The sequence below is a fragment of the Carlito syrichta genome, unplaced genomic scaffold, assembly GCF_000164805.1.
Source record: "Carlito syrichta isolate Samal-C Ts95f unplaced genomic scaffold, Tarsius_syrichta-2.0.1 Scaffold302318, whole genome shotgun sequence".
Lineage (NCBI taxonomy): Eukaryota > Metazoa > Chordata > Mammalia > Primates > Tarsiidae > Carlito > Carlito syrichta.
The window spans coordinates 349,190-367,469 of record NW_007246414.1 but is presented as its reverse complement, the minus strand read 5'-3'; the positions used below and the strand labels follow the sequence as shown (position 1 = coordinate 367,469).

Here is an 18,280-nt window from a genome sequence, read left to right as displayed (position 1 = left end):
TTGAGTTGGAGTCTCACTCTGTCTCCCTGGCTGGAGTATAGTGGCACATTAATGGCCACCGCAGCCTTGACCTGCTGGGTTCAGGTAATCCTACCACTTTCAGCCTTCCAAGTAGCTGGAACTACAGGCGCGCGCTACCACGCCCGGCTAATAGTATTTTTAAAGAGTAAAAATTAACGAGAAAAGGCTGGGTGCGGTGGCTCATGCTTATAATCCCAGCACTCTGGGAGGCCGAGGTGAGAGGATTGCCTGAGCCCATGGGTTCGAGATCAGCCTGGGCAATTTTGCAAGACCTCATCTCTACAATAATTCAAAAAATTAGCCGAGTGTGGTGCCTGCCTGTGGTTCCAGCTGCTTGGAAGGCAGAAGGATCTCCTGAGCCCAGCAGGTCGAGGCTGCGGTGGCCATGAGTGTGCCACTGCACTCCAGCAAGGGTGACAGAGTGAGACTTCAACTCAAAAAAAAAAAAATTAAAGAGAAAAACGTTTTTAATATATTGAATATTCACCTTTGGAAAAACATCAACAACATCAACATGTTTATTTTGCTCTTGCCCTGTGCCAGAAGTCATTCCAAGTGCTTTATATGAGTTAATCCTTTTAATTCCTATAAAAACCCTAAGAGGTAGATACCATTATGACCTGCCTTTACAGATAAGGAAACTGAGCAAAGGTTAAATAGCTGCCCAAAGTTACACAGCTACCGAGTGGCAGGACTAGGATTTGAATCAGCCCATAGCTACATTAACCACTGTACACCACAACTTTGTTTGCTTACAGTAATGAAGTGAACCATCCAAGAAGATTCTGAGGGGGACACCACATCACCACTAGTGTGGTACATGGTGGTGTTCTCTGAGCCTAGAACAGTCCAAAGTGAATGGTCAGCCTGATCCTTAATCTAGGTGTGTGATGAATACTTCTGTGTGCTTGTCAACCAGAATGGAGCTGTTTTGCAGCTAAAAAAATGGAACAAAGGCTGTCAGAAGAGGAAGGAAGATGTATTTGAGATGACTGGATGATAAATAGGTAATAAAAGGTGGAAGAAAATTAAAGAGAACATGTTTGGGGAGTGTAAGAACATGTTTGTGGGGTGTCTGGGGTGGAAATAACTAAATTGAGGCCTGAAGAGAGAAATAGAAGAAAAGAATTTGACTTTTCATAATTATCTACATGAGAAGAAAAGAGGAAGTGGAAGGGACATTGATAATTGTTAATTCTAACTAGCTTAGATATGTGATAACCCAAAGAGTTTCATATCCTATAGTCTTGGCAATAATGGCTTTCCCAAAGGCTCCTACTGGAGATGATCATCTTTGTGGTAAAGAAAGCGTCCACTTTTGACCCCAAATTAATTGTATTTGAACACTTCTTCCACTCTCTATTCTCTCTCAGAGAGTTAGGTACAAAGTCATGAGACTGGAAGGGAAAGAGTCCTGGATGTACTGTTAGAGGAACAGTGTTGATTTGACACCACTAACTAACTAGCTCTCTAACCTTTGGCATGTTAAAGTGACAGAGCCTCTGTTTCATAAGCTGTGAAAACAGGGATGATTTTCCCCACTTTCTGATTTTGCTGTAAGGATTCGGTGAGGTGCCATATGTGAGAGCATTGAACTCAAAGCATGATTGGAGGAGGGGAGGACAAGGCTGATCTGTCCTGTAACCCATAGTCATCTGTGGCCTGACACGGGCCTCCCTAACCCCCACCAGTAATTGTTGATGCAGACATGCATGTGCCATCTACTTTGTATACTATAGCGTGTTAGTGTTGTCCAGGAGCTTTGTATCCTATAGTGTGTTAGTGTTGTCCAGACAGGCTGCCTGGGTTCAAATCCTAGTCACAGGTGTGTGATTTTGGGCAAATAACTTGACCTCTAAGTGAGCTCGTATCTTTCTTGTTAAGCAGAAGTCGTAGTAGGACTTTCTGCAGAGGCTTGCTGGAAGATAGGAGATGTAATTTATAAGATCTGTAAATAAGTGATGACAATGCATCATGTGATAAGTGCAGCAATACAGAATAAAATGTTTTGGTAGCACAGGGAGAAGAAGTCAGGGAAGAGAGACAAACCTGGCATAAAAGTTCAATTAGAAACTTAATGGAGACATATATAGCACACGCGCGCACACACACACACACACACACACACACACACACACACACACACACACACACGCATCAGTTTCTGTCCTCAGGCCTAAGGATGAAGTCCAAATTGGGTGGCCAGGTCCTTTGCACCTGGCTCTGTGATCTTCCTCTGCCCCTAATTGCCATTCTTTCTCCTCAAAGCCACGTCCATGACTATGCTTTTGCACGTTCTGTTCCCTGACCCAGAATGTTCTTCCATATCTAAACACCAGTGAGAGAGCTCAGCAGTGATAGTGATAATATCATTGTGAAATGAGAATGGCCAAATAATACAAATAATTGTAGCAGATTAAATGTAATAAATATCAATGATTTACATGTAATAAATATCAACCTTTTAACAACTTTAGGAGACTGGTACTCTTTTTTTTTTTTTTTTTGAGTTGGAGTCTCACTCTGTCACCCAGGCTGGAGTATAGTGGTACACTCACAGGTGTTGCAGCCTCGACCTACTGGGCTCAGGTGATCCTTCCTTCTCAGCCTTCCAAGTAGCTGGAGCCACAGGCACACGCCACCACACCCAGTTAATTTTTTTATTTATTGTAGAGATGAGGTTTCACCATGTTACCTAGGCTGGTCTCGAACCATGGGCTCAGGCAATCCTCTTGCCTCCGCTTCCCAAAGTGCTGAGATTGCAGGAGTAAGCCACCGCACCTGGCCAACTGGAACTATTTTTAACCCTATTTTTGTATTTTATTAAAATTTTGTTTTAAAGATGAGGTCTTGCCCAGGCTGAAGTGCAGTGGTGTGATCACAGCTCACTGTAGCCTCTAACTCCTGGGCTCAAATGATCCTCCCACCTTAGCCTCCGTAGTAACTAGGACTGCAGTTGTATGCCACCAACAGAGCCTTATTTTTAAAATGAGGATTTTGGGGGTAAAAGACACTAAATAGCCTTTCCCAAACCACATAACCAGTCAGTAGCACACTAGGAGTTTCGCCAAGCCCTGGCTAATCCTAGAGCCCATCTCTTCTGTTTTCTGTCAGATCAACTCCTTAGTAAAGTAATTCTGCAACTTAAATATATTAAACAAAAAATTTTACTCATGTATACTTTAGTAGTTTTATGTCTTCACTTATTATAATACTAATAATTTCTTTTGAGTTTTATTTTCCAGAATTTCAAAAATAATGTTTATTATAGAAAATTGAAAAGTGTATGGAATCAAGATAAGAAGAATAAGGAAATTATTACTCTTTTTTTTTGAGTTGGAGTCTCACTCCATTGCTCAGGCTGGAGTGCAGTGGCCCACTCACGGCCACCCGAGTGTTGACCTGCTAGGCTCAGGTGATCCCTCCGACTCAGCCTTCCAAGGAGCCAGAGCTACAGGTGCACATTACCATGCCCAGCTAATTTTTTATTTATTGTAGAGATGAGGTGTCACCAAGTTGCCAGGGCTGGTCTCGAACCCGCAGGCTCAGGCAATCCACTCACCTTGGCTTCCCAAAGTGCTAGGTTTACAGGCTGAGCTGCCAAGCCCCGCCCTCCGACATAAACATCTTACATTAGTGTGATACATTTGTTACAGTTAAGGAGCCAATATCGCTATGTCCATAGATTATTCTGATTCCATAGTTTTCACCTAATGTTATTTCTCTGTTCTAGAATCCTCTTCAGGTTACTGCATTACTTTTAGTTGTCATATCTTCTTAGGGTCCTCTTGTTGTGACAGTTTCTCAAACGTTCCTTGTTTGATGACCTGACAGTTTTGAAGAATACCTGTCAGGTATATTGTAGGCTGCTCCACTATTGGAATTCATTTGTCTGATGTTTTTCCCATGGTTAGATGGGTGTTATAGGTTTTTGAGCAATGAACACAAAAGTAGAATGCCATTTTCATCACATCTACATTCTGTTTTATAACCTACCTTTTCACTCAAAATGTGTCAAAAGTATATTTTCAACTCAGTACATATAAATCTCTAGTCTTCTTAATGGCGATAATAGTATTCTGTTGTATAGACGTAGTAAGATTAGTTGAACCAGTCACCTATTATTGGACACTTAGAGATTCACTGTAGTGTTTTCATCATTACAACAAATGCTACGATATATTTTTGTGTGTGTGCAAACATCTTTGCAAATTTGATTATTTTATTAGATAATTCCAAGCACTGTAGAGTGGCTGAAGCAAGCTTCATTCACTTTTTTTAAAAGAGCTTTTGGTGCATAGTAACAAATTGCCCACCAGAAAAGTTGTTACCATTTTGAGCTTCTAGCAATAGTGTTTCAGTACTGTCTCCTCATATTCTAGCCAATACTGGATATTATTTTTCTTTTCAACCTTTCTTTCTACTACAATTGACAAATTGTAGTAGAAAAATGTATCATGTTGCATTGTATTTAATTGTTTCCCTATTGTTGTCTTCTGACAGACAGTGAGTTCCTGAAGGAAAGAGACTATATCCTATTCATTTTTGGATATCCAGAGTATAAATTTCTTGCCTGAAAGAAATTTGCTCTCAGAAGAAAGGGGAGAGGGGAAAGCCCTGAATCCAGCCACAGATCCCTGTGATCTGACAGGATAATCCTTGCTGAGGAGAGGAAGGGTTTTCACCATCACTGGGTGCAATTGTATCCTTCTGGGCCAATGCCCCATATGTATTATGTAATCTGAAGGTGTAGCTCTAACCAGTGTGAGCTTCAGGCCAGGTAAGGGAAAAAGTCTACATGAGACTGAAAGAGGGTAAACAGGATCTTGCTGTTTTCCTCAAATAACAAGAACAGTCGTGGAGGATGTGTTTTACTAGCTCTGAAAGGGAGGATCACTTTGCAGTCCCTTTAAGCTTTGATTCCATGCATATATTCCCATATCACAGCTTTCTGGAACAATAAGGCACATTGTGATTTTCAGATCTTCTCCAGATTTTCCTTTTCTCAGTCAATCTCATCTTATATTTGTGACCTTGCTTGTTATCAGTGATAGCTGCCAAAATGTTATTGTGTTTTTGGCACATTTTCCCAATATTTTATTTATATCTTTTCTTATAAAACTTGAACTTTCTCCTCTTCTCCATACTTTGCTCAAAAGGAATATGTATTTTCTTTTTGTGTGTGTGTAGGAGTCTCACTCTGGCGCCCAGGCTGGAGTGCAGTGGCACACTCACAGCCACCTGCAGCCTTGACCTGCTGGGCTCCGGCGATCCTTCCACCTCAGCCTTCCAAACAGCTGGAACCACAGGTGCGTGCCACCATGCCTGGCTAATTTTTTGATTTGTTGTAGAGATGAGGTCTCGCCATGTTGCCCAGGTTGGTCTCGAACCCCTGGGCTTCAGGCAGTCCTCTCACTTCTGCCTCCAAAAGTGCTGGAATTGCAGGTGTAAGCCACCATGCCTGGCAGATTTTTCAATTTTCAGTGAATATTTTCCCAGGGTGATACTGTTTAGAATATACCTAATATCTAACAACTTCATAAGTGCTTCAGAGATTCAACATTCCTGTCAGTTGTCACTTCACACACCTCTCCCTGGAGTATGGGAGTACTCTTACTAGTCTTCCAGCCTAGCTTGACAAAGAGTAAGCCCAAGTTGTGGATAGAATTTATTTCCTGCTAAATAAAACCACTTTTTTTTTTCACAAATTAGCAAAATTATATATATACAGAGAGAAATCATAACATGCATTAAAAAATGAAGAAGAAGAATTCAAAAGGCAAGACACGTTCTGGAACACGTTCTGCAATATTACAATTAATTGTATAATTTGGATCTTTTTATAGTCTATAGTGAATCTCTTAATAGCTAAATCTATCAGCAGAAGGAAATAATTGATGTTATTTTATTACATAAAAGAGAGAGTTTTGTGGTGAAGCAAACCATTGCTTCAAATTGTTCATCAGCTAATTTATCATAAAATTGTTTTTTAAATACATATGTGGAGTTATAGACATTTAAGTTGAATGTTTTAAAATTGTGTCTTTAGTTTTTTTATGTCTTTAGTAATTTCTCATATTGTCTTAGTTTGATTACTTAGACATTATTCAGTAATTTATTTCATTAAAACATTATCAATAATAACTGACACTTGAAAAGGTAATATTCTCTATTGAAGTTAAATTTGTTTATGTTCTCGTGGCACATTTGTTGCTCTGAATAAGTTACATTATTCAGCTAACTGTATAGAGAACCTTACTGTTAGCTCCAGTAATCTAGGATGTGAATTATGTTGGATGAATTCAAAAGTAATGGAAGGCAGGAATCAATAAGGAAATTAAGCATCATTTAAATTATCAACATGTCCACCTGAGACTGTAATTGAGAAGGAAAAAAGAGGAACAGAATTGAGTTTCAAGAAGCAGCCTTACTTTTCCTATCTTTAAAGGATCAAATTTGATAGGAATCTAGAGTGTTTCCTTGACAATCTGAAGAAAGGAACTATGGACTCATGAATTCCTCTGGCACACTAGAGTTTAGGCATTTGGTAATGAATTGATAATAAGGCATTTAGGTAAACTAAAATGAACATATATGACTGGATCCCATTACTTCATTCCAGAATGTCAAATCTTTTACAATTACCAGACTATTTCAACAACATTAAACCACTCATGTGAAATTAGGCATATTTAGTTACATATTTCAGAAAAGAGATTTCATCCAGGCCCTTGATGGAGTAGCCCATCAGAGTGATTTCAGCCTTCTCAAAAGTTAAAAAATAAAAGAAAACCTTCAAATGGAATGGTAAGTTCAGGCATTTTATAAATCAGTCAAGATTTTAAAACAGCTATGTAAATTCAAGATGGTGGAGGCAAAATTTTCCACATAAAGCAATGAGAAATATTCTCTGTTCCTATACTCTGTTGCCATCATGGCTCTATTTTGCTGAAAAACTTCCTATCCTGAGTCAGGGTTTGATGCCAGGTACCTATAGTTCCTACTCAGGAAGCTGAGACAAGAGGATTGCTTGAGGCCAGCCTGGACAACGTGGCAAGACTGTCATCTCTAAAAGTAAAATACAAAGCAGACAGACAAACAAAAACACGTGTCCTTTCCTCTTTCTTAGAGAAACATTTCCTCCAAATCTGTGCATGAGAGGCTGGTATTCTAAAAGATGCTAAGAGATCTCGCTGAAAAATAGAGACCTGTGTAGTTTTCCCAACATGTATTTTTAAATCTACATATGTAAGAAAAATTCCCAACACCTTAACATGGGATAATTTGCCTTTAAGAAATGGAGTACCAATTTCTATGCATAATAAATCATTTTTTAAAAGTTATAAGACAACAGAAACTGGAGAAGGAGCATGCTACATGTATAATTGATGAAAGATTGGTATTCAGAATATATTAAAAATATTAGCCGGGCTCAGTGGCTCAGCCTGTAATCCCATGCCTTTGGGAGGCTGAGGTGAGTGGATTGCCTGAGCCCACGGGTTCGAGATCCACTTGGGCAACGTGGCAAGACCTCATTTCTACAATAAATCAAAAATTAGCCAGGCATGGTAGCATGCGCCTGTAGTTCCAGCTACTCGGAAGGCTGAGGCAGAAGGATCGCCAGAGCCCAGCGGGTCAAGGCTGCGGTGGCCGGGAGCAGCCACTGCCATCCAATCTGGGCAACAGAGTGAGACTCCAACTCAAAAAAAACAACAACAACCAAAAAAATGTGGGGCCAAGTGTGGTGGCTCACATCTATAATCCCAGGCCAAAGTGAAAGAATTGCTTGAGCCCCAGGAGTTTGAGACCTACCTAGTCAGCAGAGTGAGACCCCCATCTCTACAAAAAATAAAAAAGTTAGCTGGGCATGGTGGCACATGCCTGTAATCCCAGCTACTTGTGAGACTGGAGCAAAAGGATTGCCTGAGCCCAGGAGATCAAGTCTGTGATGAGTCATGATCATGCCACTGCACTCCAGCCTGGATGACAGAGTGAGGCCCCAACACACACACACACACACACACACACACACACACACACACACACACACACACACACGTGAGCAAAAGATATGAGCAGGCAATTCACAGAGGAGAAAAACAAAATGATCAATAAACACATGAAAGATGTTCAAATTTACTAGTAATCAAATTTGCATTTGAATGCAAATTAAAATGAAATACCATGTCTTACTCAGATTGGTAAAAATTTAAGTCTGATAATACTAAGTACTGTCAAGAAAGTGAAAAAGAAGTTTCATACTGTGCAGGTGGAAATTCAACTAAGTACTGCTTTAGAGAATTGATTTGTAATATCTAGTAAATTAGAGATATGTTTAATTCATGATATAGTAGCTCTCCTTCTAGATAAATCCACATGTGCACAAGGCAATATATACAAAAAAGTGCTTGACACCATTGTTTGTAACAGCTTATATGTCTAAACGTACCTATATAGGAAAGAGTATATCATGAAATAGTCATTTGTTGATTTAGTGACTATGTATGGGTCACTGCAGTATGCCAGGGCTTTCTGGGTATTGGAGGCATAGCAGTGAACAAAAGAAAAACGTCTTTGGTCACAAACCTTATGTTTCACTGGTGGGCTGGTGGGGAGTGAGGGGTGAGCAGATACTTTTTTTAAAATAAGAAAAATGTCATGCATAGTAGATGGTAAAATGAGATATGGAGAAAAATCAACCCAAGAAGAATGACAGGGGTCTGGTTCTTGGATGGTGAGGGAAGAGCCACGGTGAAGATGACATCTAAGAAAGATGTAGAGTGGTGAGGGAGTCAGTCCTGCAGATAATGGGAAGAGCATTGGAGACACAGAAGGCTGCGCATTCAAAGACACTGAGGCACCAGGCATGGTGACTCACACCTGTAATCCCAGTACTTTGGGAGGTGGAGGTGAGAGGATTGCCTGAGCCCACAGATTTGAGACCAGCCTGGGCAACTTGACAAGACCTCGTCTCTACAATAAACCAAAAATTAGCGGGGCATGGTGGCACTCGCCAGTAGTTCCAGCTACATGGAACGCTGAGGCAGAAGGTTCACTTGAGCCCTGCAAGTTGTGAGTGTGCCACTGCACTCCAGCCTGGGTGACAAAGTGGTTCCGGCTCAAACAAATAAACAAAGACCTTGAGGCAGGGAGATTCTTGGCATGGTTGAGAAAGAGCAAGGGGGCAGGTTCCTAGAGCCCGGTAGGCTTGAAGACCACCGCTGCAATTCATGGGACAAATAATTATTGAGCATTCACAATACATCAGGCACCGTTCAAGCTTTTTGTACATATGTTGTCATTTAATGCTCACAGTCTTCTTAAGGAAGCATTAGTATTTAGCCTCTTTTCATTGAGGAAGAAACTGAGTCACAGAGAGGTCAACTCATTCCAGGTCAGTAAACTATTGTGGGCTGATTCAAAACCAAGCTCATTGACTCCATAGCAGACTCTGTTAGCTACTAGGTGAGCTGTTTCTTGCATTGGTTGTCTCAGAAGTGTTTTCCCCAGTGTCATCTGTCTTTTCCATTATCCCAGGCTATGCCTTGGATCATCTACTGGTCTTGTCCACTGTTGTCACCTAGAATTTGGGTACCTTTCAATCTGTTTTATGTTGCTATAACAGATTACTATAAAGTGGGTGAATTTTTTTTTTTTTTGAGTCAGAGTCTCACTCTGCTGCCCATGTTGGAGTGCAACGGCATGCTCATGGGCACCACAGCCTTAACCTGCTGGATTCAGGCGATCCTCCCACCTCAGCCTTCCAAGTAACTGTAACTACCGATGCTTGCCGCCACACTTGGCTAATTTTTTAATTTTATTGTAGAGATGAGGTCTTGCCAAGTTGCTCAGGCTGGTCTCAAACCCCTGGCCTCAGGCAATCCTGTCGTCTCTGCCTCCCAAAGTGCTGGAATTACAGGCATGGGCCATGGTGCCCACCCCAGACTGAGTAATTTACAATGAACAGAAAAGTATTGGCTCTCTGTTCTGGAGACTGGGAAGTCCAACAGATGGTGCTGGCATCTGGTGAGGCCTTTGTCCCGTGTCACCCCGTGGTGGAAGGTGGAAGGGCAAAAGAACAAGAAGAGTGGAGGCCAAACTCACTTTTTGTCAGGCGCTCACTCCTGTGATAACACCATTGATCCAACCATCACCTAATCACCTCTTAACAGCTCCACCTCTTGCCAGGCACTGTGGCTCATGCCTGTAATCCCAGCATTTTGGGAGGTGGAGGCAAGAGGATTGTCTAAGTCCAGGGGTTCGAGAGCAGCCTGGGGAACTTGGAAGACTCTGTCTCTACAATAAATAATAAAATTAGCCGGGCATGGTGGCGTGAAATGGAAGGATCACCTGAACCCAGCAGGTTGAGGCTATGGTGGCCATAGGCGTTCCATGGCCTTCCAGCCTGGGTGACAGAGTGAAACTTCAACTCAAAAAAAACAAACAAAAAAAGAAACCCACAGTTTCACCTCTTACTACTGTCATGATGAAATTTCAGCATGAGTTTGGAGGGAACATTCAAACCGTTCAGGTCACAGTACCTTCTTCTCGGGAATCTGGGAAGAGATGAGGTGGGACCATCCCTCTCCTTATCCTTTTCGTCTCTTCAGCACTAGCACAAAAGTCTATTCAGGTCCACACAAGTGTCCTTGGTGAAGAGGTGGGCAATTTGACAATAGAATTTTATGAAGTTGGACTTATAAAATGCAAGGCAAATTGGCATAGGCCCTTACCAGAAAAAGGTCCCTCCTGAGCACTTTCCCTATCTTAATATTTATCTTCTTTACTTCCCCTCCCTCTTTTTTTGGGTTGGAGTCTCACTGTGTCACCCAGGCTGGAGTGCCATGGCACACTCACGGCCACCCCAGTGTCAACCCGCTAGGCTCCGGCGATTCTTCCGCCTCAGCCTTCCAAGTAGCTGGAATTATAGGCAAGTGCTACCATTCACGGCTAATTTTTGATTTATTGTAGAGAAGAGGTATCACGAAGTTGCCCGGGCTGGTCTCAAACCCGCGGGCAATTCACTTGCCTCCACCTCCCAAAGTGCTAGGTCAGGCAATTCACTTGCCTTGACCTCCCAAAGTGCTAGGATTACAGGCTGAGCCACCAAGTCTGGCTCCTCCCCCTTTTAAGGACCTCCTTTTATGGAATCTTTAATATCTGAGTATGAACTTCAAGCTTAATGAACGTCTTTTAATTCACTTTCTTTTCCTCATTTGGTGGTGATGGTAGTGTTTTCCAGCCATCCATATTTATGAGGTCATTCCATTTGAATTTCTTTTGTAAATTAAACTTTTCTAAGCACACTCATTCTCCATGAATTTGTGGCTGAAATAATTCAATTTTAAAAGAAAATCCTTCTTGAGTTTCTTACATTGTGTCTGAGTCAAAAAGCAGACCTCTAGACTGGGCACAGTGGCTCATGTCTGTCATCCCAGCACTTTGGGAGGCTGAGGCGGGAGGATTGCTTGAGCCCAGGAATTCAAGACCAGCCTAAGCAAATTAGCAAGACTGCATCTCTACAAAAAAATAGAAAAGTAGCTGGGCATGGTGGTGCATGCCTATAGTCCCATCTACTCGGAAGGTTGATGGGGGAGGATTGCCTGAGCTTGGGAGATTGAGGCTGCAGTGAGCCGTGATCATGCCACTATGCTCCAGCCTGGTTGACAAAGTGAGACACCAACTCAAAACAAAAACAGGCTGGGCACTGTGACTCATGCCTGTAATCCAACATTTTGAGAGTTGAGGCAGGAGGATTGCTTGAGCCCAGGAGTTCAAGAGCAACCTGAGCAACATTGTGAGACTTTGTCTCTACAAAAAAATTAAAAAATTAGTTGAACATGGTGGCACATGCCTGTAATCCCAGCAACTCAGGAGGCTGAGGCAGGAGGATCCCCTGAGCACAAGAGGTCAAGGCTTCAGTGAGCTGTGATTGTACCATTGTACTCCAGTGTGGGTGACCGAGTATGACCCTAGCTCAAAACAAACAGGCTGGGCTTGGTGGCTCAGCCTGTAATCCCAGCACTTTGGTAGGCTGGGGTGAGTGGATTGCCTGAGCTCATGGGTTCGATAGCAGTTTAGGCAACTTGGTGAGACTTTGTCTCTACAATAAATCAAAAATTAGCCAGGCATGGTAGCATGTGCCTGTAGTTCCCAGCTACAGGATTGCTGGAGCCCAGCAGGTCAAGGCTGCAGTGGCCGTGAGCGTGCCACTGCACTCCAGCCTGGGTGACAGAGTGAGACTCCAATTAAAAAACAAAACCAAGAAACAACAAAAAAAGAAGAGTTCTAAATACTTGAAAGTAAAACTGAACAATGGCACCAAAAGTTTCTAAAAAGCTGAGAGGTAAGTGATTGTACTAACATTTGGATATGAAGATATTCTCTGCAAGGACACCTCAGACACTGAGAGTGGTGGGTGTCTCTGGGTAGGTGAGCCAGGTTCAAGGGTAGGAGAAAGGGAAACTTGCTTTTTACTCTTGACCTTTAGTCTAGTTAGACATTTGGTCTTTTTACCACTATATATAACACTTTTTCAAAAAAGTAATAAAAAACTAAAATTCACATTATGGAGGTAAGCTATTGAACATATAGTGATTTTTGGAAAAGCCTGTTTAAAAAGTGCTTGAGAGGCTTGGGCTCAGTGACTCAGCCTGTAATCCCAGCACTTTGGGAGGCCGAGGCGAGTGGATTGTCTGAACCTGCAGGTTCCAGACCAGCCCAGGCAACTTGGCAAGACCTCATCTCTACAATAAATTAAAAACTAGCCAGGCATGGTAGCGCATGCCTGTAGTTCCAGCTACTTGGAAGGCTGAGGCAGAAGGATCGCTGGAGCCCAGCAGGTCGATGCTGGGGTGGCCGTGAGTGTGCAATGGTACTCCAGCCTGGTCAACAGAGTGAGACTCCGACTAAAAAAAAAAAATTGCTTGAATATTACAAAATATGCAGTTGCTTAAAATGCATGTTGTGAAATGCAGTTTTTACATTATAGAACAATGAAAACAAAACCAAGGCATAAACTTGATGCAGCGCCCAGTTTGAGAACCTGACCCACAACATTTCTCTTAACATCGAGTGGCCACATTATGGGGGAAAAAAATCCTTTCTCATGTACAAATAGCTTTGCATCTTATTTTGTATAATAAAAATATAAAATGAGAGACATTTATCATTATATTTAATGTATTCTCAATATAAATGTTTTGATTTTTCTATAGTTAGGAGTGATAATACTGGGGAAAAACCAAATCTTGATCATTTATCTGTGGGAACATTTTTGGCCACCTACTTTTATCCAGGCAGGCACCATGTCTACTGATCGTCTGACGGTGTTTCATCAAAATGCTATTATATTAAAAAGCTTCTTATTGCTAGTGGTCTGCAATCAATACATTATAACATTATAGCATTTTTAGCTTTGGAAAAGATTAGAGCTCAAACCCCTCATTCTCCTTCTCATTCTGGTCCCCACTCACATGTCTCCCTCCTTTTGTGGCATTTTCCTTGAGCCAAAATACTCTCCTCTTTGTTCCCTAATCCCACTTCACGTCTTACATTTTCCAGGGCTTGTTCTTATACCTTCTCTCACTCAGATGCCTCCCTCCCCAGCCCATGTTCAACTTTTAAAGTGCAATCTATACTTTAGGGGCCAGAGTAAATCTTTCTTTTCTTTGAAGCCTTTCCTGACCATCCTCAGCTACAGTGATATGAAACTCCTCTGAACTATTATGTGCCATTTCTTTATCTCATTTGTTCTTTATTATCTACCAAGTGCAGCATGCAGAGTAATGCTCCTGATCACAGTCCCTTTGGGCTGCCATAACAGAAATGCCACAGTCTGGGTGACTTCTAAGCACCAGAAATGTATTTCTTACCATTCTGGAGTGTGGCAAGTCCAAGACCCAGGCATCAGCAGATTCAACATGTGGTGAGGGCCCACTTCCTGTTTCATAGCCATCTTGCTATGTCCTCATAGGGCAGAAGAAATGAAGGAGCTGTCTGGCTCCCTTTTATAAGGGCGCTCATCCCATTCATAAGAGCTTTGTCCTAATTACCTAATCACCACCCAAGGGCCCAGCTCCAAACACCATCATGTTGGGGGACTCAGTTTCAATATACGAATTTTGGGAAAGAAAAGCATTCTGTCTGTAGCAACCTCCAAAGAGGTCCACATCCTGTTCCCCAGAACCTGTGAATGTTAGGTTACATGGTAAAGAGAAATTAAGGTTGCAGATCAAGTTCAAGTTGTTACTCAGTCGATCTTAAGGTAAGAAGATTACTCTGAATTATCCAGGTGGCCTAAGGTAATCACAAGTGCTCTTAAAAGTGAAGAGGGAGGCAGAAGAGAGAACCAGAAAGATGTATCTTGGAAAGGACACAGCCCAGCACTGCTGGCGTTGAAGGGGCCATGAACCATGAAATGTAAATGGCCTGTATAAGCTGGGAAAGACAAGAGGTCCTCCCCCCGAGTCTCCAGAATGTGTGTAGCCCTGCTAACATCTTAGTTTTAACCCAGTGAGTTTCATCTCAGACTTGTAACCTCCCAAGCTGTTAAGATAATAAATTTATTTAAGCCACCAAATTTGTGACAACAGCAATAGGAAACGAATATACTAGGGTTACCTAGTTATCTCATTGGGTATTTTGACATCCTCTTATGTGATTTTAAGTTCTTAAGAGCTGTACCAAGCCTTACCTATCTTCATAGGCCAACATTATACCAATGAATTGAGTATAGCAAATGTTACACTCTGAATCTAAGAATTCAGGAAGAAGGGAGAGTTAACTCATTAAGAGACTGTATACTGATTTTTAGATGTTATAGCTACACACACAAGCTATCCACCAGGGCGGTCATGCTCAGCCTTAATGATTCTGATAGAGGTCATTAAGTGTTTATACTGGTATTATGTAAGTCTCCTGAACCAAACTGGAAGGGGAGGAATGTAGCATGTGTGAAACTTCATTCTGAGTCATTTATTCAATGCACATTCATGTGAAAGGCTTCAGATTATTTTTTTAGAAAACTTGGTTGCATTGCTGCACTGATGTTTGCAAAGTCAATAGCTAATATTTACAGCGTGCTTATGAAGAGCCAGGTATGGCTCTAAGTGGTTCACATATTTTACAACCCAAAAAGTAGGGCCTACTATCGCTCCCCTTCTAAGGAACCTGTGGAACAGACAGATCAAGCCCAATGACATGGAGCTTGTGAGTAGGGGAGCAGGAATTCAGCCCTGGGCAGCCTGTCCTTAGAACCTGAGCTTCCAATGTTAACTTGTGCCCTAGTGTTTTATCAGGTATTCCTTCGTGCCTCAGGCCTGTGGTGTTAGGTAGATCAACAAGTGTTAAATGTAAGTAGCTCCTGTTCCATTCGCATCTCCTACCTCTTTCCAATCATATTTTTTCCTGATCAGAATTTGGAAAATTTACCAATTTACTTGCATCTGTATACTTGCCTGCATAATTTGCTGTTTTTAAAAATGTATGTACTCCTTCATAAAGAATTGGATTAGAAATTAAATTTCACAACTGGATTCCCAAAGAACATATTTTTATTTGTTAACATTAGATTCTTATCTATATAAAAGACATTAAAGTATAATATATCTGGTTGGTGAAAATTTGGGTGACTTTTGTGTTCTTTGATCTTTATTTTCTAAATTTTTAAAATAAATGTAAAACGTTTATGATTAAAATGCTATTAAAATGTTAACTCACAAAATGCCTCATACATACTACATAAATGTGTTTGTTTTTCCACTTTGCTACATTTAAAAAAATATTTTAATAAATATTATTTATTTCCATCTTAATGTTACTTCGGTGACATTGTCTTATTCTATCTGAATATATTGCAGTTTACTTTGCTAATGTCTAATGCCCTTTTTTCACATTGAGTTGTGAGAAACAATGTCACAGTAAACATTCTTGTAACTTAACATCTGTGTACTTTTATTATTTCCTTAAGGTACATTTCTGGGCATGAAAATGCTGTGTCAAGGATTTGTTGGATTTGTTGTTGTTGTTATTGTTATTGTTGTTGTTTTGAGTCGAAGTCTCACCCTGTTGCCCAGGCTGGAGTGCAGTGGCATGCTCACGGCCACTGCAGCCTCAACCTGCTTTGCTCAGGCGATCCTTCCACCTCAGCCTTCCAAGTAGCTAGAACTACAGACACACACCACCCTGTCCGGCTAATTTTTCTTGATGTAGAAACGAGGTCTTGCCAAGTTGCCCAGGTTGGTCTCAAACCCCCGGACTCAGGCAATCTTCTCGCCTCCACCTCCCAAAGTGCTGGGATTACAGGCATGAGCCACCACTCCCAGCTTGATTTGTGGGTTTTTAGAGCTGATTTTCATGCTGTTTTAAATATATGCTGAATTTTCCACCAGAAAATTTGTGCCACATCTTTTTTCTCCACTAGCAGTATTTGAGAGGTTAGATCTCCCTGTCCCTGGACAATACCTGATATTTTACTTTGCATTACTTATGAGTCTAAACATTTTCTTGCTGCATATTTGTAAGTTTTCTTAATTACCTGATTTGATATTTTATTTTTAAAATCTGTTTATTTTTCTTATTGATTGATAAAACATTATCATATATTTAAAATGTTAACTCTTTGCCTCATTTTTTTAAATGATTATTTTCTATAGTTTTTTTTTCTTTTTGAGTTGGAGTCTCAATCTGTCGCCCAGGCTGGAATGCAGTGCCACGTTCATGGCCACCACAGCCTCAACCTGCCGGGCTCAGGTGATCCTTCCACCTCAGGCTTCCAAGTAGCTGGAACTACAGTCATGTGCCACCACACCCAGCTAATTTTTTGATTTATTGTGCGAGGTCTCACCAAGTTGCCCAGGCTAGTCTTGAACCCCTAGGCTCAGGTAATCCTCTAGCCTCTGCCTCCCAAAGTGCTGGGATTACAGGCTTGAGCCACCACACCCAGTCTATTTTCTTTTCTTTTTTTTTTTAACATTATCAGTTCTTTAATTAGGTTCTTTCAAAGAAATTTAGAACACTAATTTGTGAGGATAAACACCATTTGTCAGGGCAAACACAGATCGCAGGTAGCCCTGGAGCTGAGGAATAGCTTTGATTTTTGGTAAGATTTGCGAGTCCACAGCTTTCTGGTCAATCTTGTGCTGCCCTGTAATCTCATATTTCTCTTTTTCTGTGTCGAAGATCTCACTTTCTTGGTGCCTGGGCTTCCGCAGCTGCTGCTTCTTGAAGTAAGCATCAGTAAGATGTTTTGGGATCTTCACATCCCTGATATCAATTTTTGTGGAGGTGGCGATGACAAATTTCTGGTGTGTTCTTCTCAGAGGAAATCGATTGAGGACCAGAGGTCCAGTCACAAGTAGCAAGCCACTGCCCAGTTGCTTCAGGAAAACCACCCTCTTGCCTCTGTGGCGCCCAGTGAGGATGATCAGGATGGTCCTGGGAGTGATGCTGGCTCGCAGTTTTCTAACGTGCTGGCTGAAGGGCTTTTTCCCATGGCTTAACAGCTTTCAAGGCACATCTTCAGTCGGATAATATCTAGGCATTTTGCAAAGTTTAACCACTCTAGTACCACCATTCTTGTCACCACCAACTGGTTTTGTAACGGTTGCAAGAACCTTCTCCTTTTTTTTCTTTTCAACCTTGGATTTAGCTGCTGAGTACTTCCTCTTGTACAAGGCCTTTCTGGAATACATAGCAGATCGGGAATATCTTCCAATTCCTCTGACAAGGACAGGATTTCGGCTGCAATGGGGTTTCCCCTTCTTCGGCTTTTTAGCCTTGAGCTTACCCTTTTTCACCTTGCCACCAGCATCAGCCTTCTTGGCTTCAGGTTTCTTCTCCTTAGCATTTGGTTTCTCAATTTTTTCACCCGCCATCTTGCAGGATGGGAAAGAGCCCAGTCTATTTTCTATAGTTTTAATTTGCCTTTGCATTCTGTTCCTGGTAGAGTTTTTGGTTTATTTGCTTGATCTTAAATCAGAGACTTGGATGACACACACTTCCTGGTTTATGACACACTATTATCACTGTTTCATTTAGGGTACCTCTCATCTGTTAACAAATTTTTTTTATTTTTCAGTCTCCCCCTCTGATTCTATTGTCCTGTACCTACACTCTAGCCCTAGGCTCCAGCTCTAAAATGTGATGCTATTAATACTTGTCCTTAACCGGGCTCAGTGGCTCAGCCTGTAATCCCGTGCCTTGGGAGGCTGAGGTGAGTGAATTGCCTGAGCCCACGGGTTCGAGACCCGCCTGGGCA

The 18,280-nt window shown here is 41.6% G+C and overlaps 1 pseudogene across 1 annotated transcript; it reads right to left on the bottom strand.

Moving 5' to 3' along the window:
* Window positions 1–16,980: 16,980 nt before the first annotated feature.
* Window positions 16,981–17,897, bottom strand: LOC103258639 (annotated as a pseudogene). The gene has a single exon (XR_504196.1). The product of XR_504196.1 is annotated as a 60S ribosomal protein L6 pseudogene (transcript).
* Window positions 17,898–18,280: the final 383 nt, after the last annotated feature.